Source organism: Penaeus monodon, unplaced genomic scaffold (assembly GCF_015228065.2).
Source record: "Penaeus monodon isolate SGIC_2016 unplaced genomic scaffold, NSTDA_Pmon_1 PmonScaffold_12937, whole genome shotgun sequence".
Classification (NCBI taxonomy): Eukaryota; Metazoa; Arthropoda; class Malacostraca; order Decapoda; family Penaeidae; genus Penaeus; species Penaeus monodon.
This window is the reverse complement of record NW_023641864.1, coordinates 1-5,716: the sequence shown is the minus strand read 5'-3', so window position 1 is coordinate 5,716 and position 5,716 is coordinate 1. Positions and strand designations below refer to the sequence as shown.

General features: G+C 34.8%; 1 pseudogene; it reads right to left on the bottom strand.

Annotated features, from left to right (window-relative positions):
* Nucleotides 1–4,042: 4,042 nt before the first annotated feature.
* On the bottom strand, nt 4,043–5,713 carry LOC119569156 (annotated as a pseudogene).
* Nucleotides 5,714–5,716: the final 3 nt, after the last annotated feature.

The following is a 5,716-nucleotide window of genomic DNA, read 5'->3' as shown; positions in this document are numbered from 1 at the left end:
CCCCTTTTTTTTTTCCATTTTTTTTTTTTAGTTATTTAAGCACCCAAACCAAAACCAAATTTCCTTTTGATTTTTTTCACATCTTAAAAAAAATTTATAAAATCAGAGATTAAAAAATTTGAAAAAAAAGCCCCCAAAAAATTTTTTTCAATGGACCCCCCTTGCTCCCCCCCCCCCCTTAAAACCTTTTTGGGGGGGAAAGTCCCCTTTCCCCATTTTTTTTTTCTTCCCTAGAAAAAAATTTAAAAGGGGGGGAAAAAAAAAGATTGCAAGGCAAAAAGGTGGGGGGAAAAAAACAATCCCCACAATTTTCCCCCTTTTAATTTTTTCCCAATTTTTTTTAAATAAAAAAAAAAAAAATTTAAACAAAAAAAATTTTTGGTTTGGACAGAAAAAAAAATTCGAGAAACCTTTTAGCCCCCTTTAAAGGTTTTAAAAAAAAAAAAAAACCTGGAAAAAAGGCCCTAAAACTTTTTCTTTTCACCTTTTTTTTTCCCCAATGGTTGTCTTTTTATTCCCCCAAAAAAAATTTTTTGGCCCCAAAACAAAAGGGCCCAACAATCCGGGGGGATTAAAATTTAACAAGGAAAAAAATTACCAAAAAAATGTTATTCAGCGGGGCCCCAAAAAAATACCAAAAAAATTTTTTTAGGGGATCTTTTTTGCGGGCCCACGTTTTTAGGGAAAAGGCTTTTAACCCATAAAAAAAACCAAAGTTAACAAAAAAAACCCCCCAAATTGGCTTGCCCCCCCCCCCCTTTTAACAGGGGGGAAACACCCTTGGAAAAGAAAATTATTTTTTCCCATCAAAAACACAAATCCCTTTGTCTTTTAATGAAATCTCAAAAAATTTCCCTTAAAAAACCCCCCCCCCGTTTTTTTCATATTTTTTTTTTTTTTTGCGGTTTAAAAAACAAGATTTTCCCCAAATCTAACCGGGAACCTTTTGGTGAAAACCAAACCCAACTAAAAGGGGCACCCACCGGGCCGGTCCCCAAACCCCCCTTTTAAAACCCGGATTTCAAAAAAAATGTTTAATCTGATATCCTTTTTTGCAAAAACATGCGGCAAATTCAGGATTGTTTTTTAGCTTTTTTTTTTTTAAAAAGGGCAAAAAACCACCCCAACCCCCCCTGGTCCCCCATTTGAAGGGTGAACCCCTTTTCCCAAAACCTACTCCGGCCCCTTTTCAAACAAATCCCCGAGCTCCCAAAATGGAAGCTTCCACCATTCAGGGGGGCCCTTAAGGGGCCCCCTCTGCAAAAAGGAAGAAATGGCCCCATAAAACCCCCTCCATTAGACCCCCCCCCACGAAAAAAGGGGTTTTTAAAGTAAAATTTCCAAGAACCCCCAAAAATCTTTTTCCCCTTTTAAAAAAACCCCCGGAAAAGCAGTTGATTTTTTCAAACAGACTTACCTTCATTTTAATCCTTGGGGGTTGAGCCCCCATAAAAAAACCCCTAAAACCCTGCCCCAAAGGGGTTTTTTCTAAAAAGGCCTTCCTTCCCCGGGAAAAACTTTTTTTTCCTTTCCCCCCCTCCCCCTTTTCCCCCCTAAAAAACGAATGCAATTTTCCCAATGATAACAAGTGTCCCTTTTACCAAAAAAATTTAAAACCAAGTGGCTTTTTTTCCCCCCCAAGCCTGGGGCCCCAACATCCCCCACCCCCCCCCAAAATCTGCAAACATTCCCCTCCCCTCTAAAATCAGTCTTGGGGGGCCTTGGTTTGGGTTTTTTCCCCTAATTTTTGAAAAATAAAACCAGAAAGGAACACAGAAAGTTTTTTTTTTCTTTTTTAAATAAAAAAACCCATCCAACAAATGCAACTGTGCAATGAATGCGAATGCCATTTATATCACCCTTTTTGCTGCTTATTTATCCCCACTTCCAAATTATCATACTATTACCCAGGATCCCCCAGGTTTTTTCTCATCCCAAAAGAAAAAAAAACCCAATGAGTTTAAAACCTGAATTGGAAATTATTTATTTTGTTCAGTTTTTGGGTCCCCCAATGCCCCAATAATAAAAAGTTCCTAAAACTGTAGCCGTTGTTTTTTTAAAAATTGTAAAAAGGTAAGGGGTGTAAATACACACATCCATCACTATTTTTTTATCTTAAAACCAAACTTCCCTTATCAAAAATGTTTTCCTCCCTTTTGCAGATATCCGTTGTTTTTTTTTAAACAAATTAAACTTAAACCTGCACAGTTTTTTGAAAAAAAAATGGCCCACCAGCCTTCCCCCCTCTTGCCTCCCTTTAAAGAGGAAACAACTACCTTTTATGGATTAACAATTTTTTGAAAGCATCAAAACCTTTTTTTTTTGTATCAACTCCTCGTGTCCAAGCCCCAAAAGGCCCAAAAAAACCCCTTTGGGTGAAAAGCCCCAACTTTTGTTTTTCCCCCCCTTGGTAAACTTACCCCAAAAAAGCCTAGTAAGCGGGAAATAAAAAATTTTTTTTTGGGGAAAAATTTTTTTCCCCTTTTAAAAAAAAATTTTTTGGGGGGAAAAAAAAAAAAAAAGGGGGGCCCCCCCCCCAAAAAAAGGGGGTTTTTTTTTAAAAAAAAGTGAAAAAAAAATTTTTTAAAAAAAAAAAATTTTTTTTTTGGGGGCCCCCAACCCCAAAAAAAAAAAAACCCCCCCGGGGAAAAAAAAAAAAATTTTTTTTTTTTTTTTTTTCCCCCCCAAAAAAATTTCCCCAAAATTTAAAAAAAAAAAAAAAAAAATTTTTTTTTTTTGGGGTTTTTTGGGAAAGGTTTTTTTGGGAAAATTTTTTTTCCCCCCCAAAAATTTTTCCCTTTTTTTAAAAAAAAACCCCCAAAAATTTTGGGGGGGGGAAAAAAAAAAAATTTTTTTTTTTTTTCCCCCCCTTTTTTTTAAAAAAAAAAAAAAAAAAACCCCCAAAAAAACCGGGGGGGGGGGGGGGGAAAAAAAAAAAAAAGGGGGGGAAAAAAGGGGCCCCTTTTCCCCCTTTCCCCCCCCCCCCTTTTTTTTTTTTTTTAAAGGGGGGGGGGGTTTTTTTGGGGGAAAACCCCCCCAAAAAAAAAAAAAAGGGGGTTTTTTTTTAAAAAATTTTTTTTTTAAAAAAAAATTTTTTTTTTTTTTTTGGGAATTTAAAAAAAACAATTTTTTTTTTTTTTAAAAAATTTTTAAAAATTTCCCCTTTTTTGTTTTTTTTTTTTTTTAAGGGGGGGGGGGAAAAATTTTTTTTTCCCCCCCCCAAAATTTTTAAAATTTTTTTAAAAGTTAAAAAAAACCCCCCCCCCCCCTTTTTTAAAAAAAAATTTTTGGGGGGGGGGTTTTTTTTTTAAAAATTAATTTTTTTTTTTTAAGGTTTTTTTTTTTTTTTAAAAATTTTTTTTTTGGGGGGTTTTTTAAAAAAATTTTTTTTTTTTTTAAAAAAATTTTTTAAAATTTTTTTTGGGGAAAAAATTTTTTTTTTTTTTTCCCCCTTTTTTTTTTTTTTTTTTTTTTTCCCCCCCCTTTTTTTAAAAAAAAAAACCCCCGGTTTTTTTTAGGGGGGGGGGCCCCCCCAAATTTGGGGCCCCCTTTTTTCCCCCTTTTTAAATTTTCAAATTTCCCTTTTATTTTTTTTCCTTTTTTTTTAAAAAAACCCCCCAAAAAAAAAAAAAAAATTTTTTTTTTTTTTTTTTTTTTTTAAAAAAATTTCCCCCCCAAAAGGGTTTTTTTTTTTTTTGGGTTTTTTAAAAAAAAGGTTTTTTTGGGTTTTTCGGGGGGGGGCCCCCTTTTTTTTTTTTAAAAAAAAGGGTTTTTTTTTTTTTTTTTAAAAATTTTTAAATTTTTTTTTTTTAAAATTTTTTTTTTTTAAAAAGGGGGGGGAAAAAAAAAAATTAAAAAAAACCCCCCAAAAAAAATTTTTCCCCCCAAAAAATTCCCAAAAAAAGGGGGGGAAAAAAATTTTTTTTTTTTTTTTTTTTTAAAAAAAAAAAAAAAAAAAGGGGAAAAAAATTTTTGTTTTCTTTGGGTGGAAAAATTGGTTAAATTTTTTTCATTCAAGGGACGGGTTTGTTGTTTGGAATTGTTAAGTTACTAAGTAGCGGTATTCTGGGTCTTGTACTTGATCTGGGTTAGAAAAATACTGTTGTTCCTTTTAGGTTTAAGGTGAGGGAAATTGGGTTTTGGGGTAAATTTTTGTTTCTTCCTAAACTGAATTTTTGGTATTTTATTGAAGCTTTTCTGATATGCAACAATCGACAATGTACATATTATCATGTGGCCCTTGGTAAAAGCACTTGAAAACCTCTCAGGGCACTCCTGTAGTCTACAAGTAAGCACTTCTGAGCTGACTCTCATTAGCTGTTTGACTGTGGTTTTCATCGTCAATGTATGAGCATGTCAATACTTCAGGCTTTTTAACTACAAGTTCCGGGGTTTTACTTCTCCATCTAAATGTTTTCCTTGCAAATTCTCACAAAAACCAGTATAGATTGCAGTCACATACAAGTGGGTTGCCTGCCCATGAAAGATCAATTACCTTATAAGCTGCGATATTTTGTTATGTGTTGTAAATCAACGGTTCTGATTTTGTTTGTTTTCGAGGTGAAGAACTACTTCATCAGATTTAAAAGATAAGATCACTGGCATCCACAAACTCAATATCATTATGAGTCAAGCTCAGTATTGTGAGGTTCGCAAAAGTTACTACTAAATGCTTGGGGAACAGCTGTAATTCTGTTATTTCCCAAGATAAATTTTTCTCTAAGTTGACTTGACTCAAGAGGGGGAAGTTCTCTTCAACTGAAATTTTTTGTCCGTTTGCAAATGAGGAGAATGAGATATTATTGCTTTCCAAGTCCAGTCCCTAAGAGCCGTGACTGGAGCTGGAAACCAGGAGCTTTGCAGGGTACTAAAATTTGTTGTGGCTCATGTAAATTTGCTGAGTCCCTCACAGTTTCTTGAAAATTCCCCTCAGGTAATTCTGCAAGGCTGTTATTCTTCAAGATTAGTATGTCCATTATTCGCTGATTGTCCAAGAATCCCTGATGGAAGTTCTCTTCGATGATATTTGACTGTAAATCCAGAACCTCTAACTTAGATAAGTCTGACAGGAGGCGTGATTTTGGGGGGGTCTTCAGTGCATTTTCTTTTCATCCTTTAACTTTCCTAAGTTGTTTAATCCTTTAAACAGATCTTCTGGGATACTGGATAATCATGTTGTTGTTGAGCTCTATGCTGTAGCGTTTCTTCCCCTTTTCTCTAAACCGTTCTGAATGCCACGGACGTTATTCTGTTAATTACTCATATGAGCATATTCTAAACTTGGTGGCAATTCCCTAAACATGTGTTTCAGGTAGGTTTTCGATCCTGTTTATTATCCAAAAAGGATCTTGGGCTACATTTGGAATACTTGCAAATACATCAGGATCCAAAGTCGATATTTTGTTAAAGCTTAATTCCAGGGACCATAAGGACGGTAGATTTTGGAAAAAGTTTGGGGCTTAATTTGTTCAATATTGTTCTTCCACAGACTGATTTGTTGTGAGCTTATTCAGATTTTTGAACAGTCTTTCTGCAACGTGAGTAATCCTTTTCGAAAAGTGAGAGGTTTGAGTTGGGTCGTATTCTGGAAAAGTGTTCTGAGACAGTGGATTATTGTTGAATTGAGAGCTGAAATAAGTCGTTTGGGGTGTATTTCAGGATATGGCGGCGACAGGATGAAAGTGTTGCCTCGAAGCTCAGATGGTTCCAGCCCTTG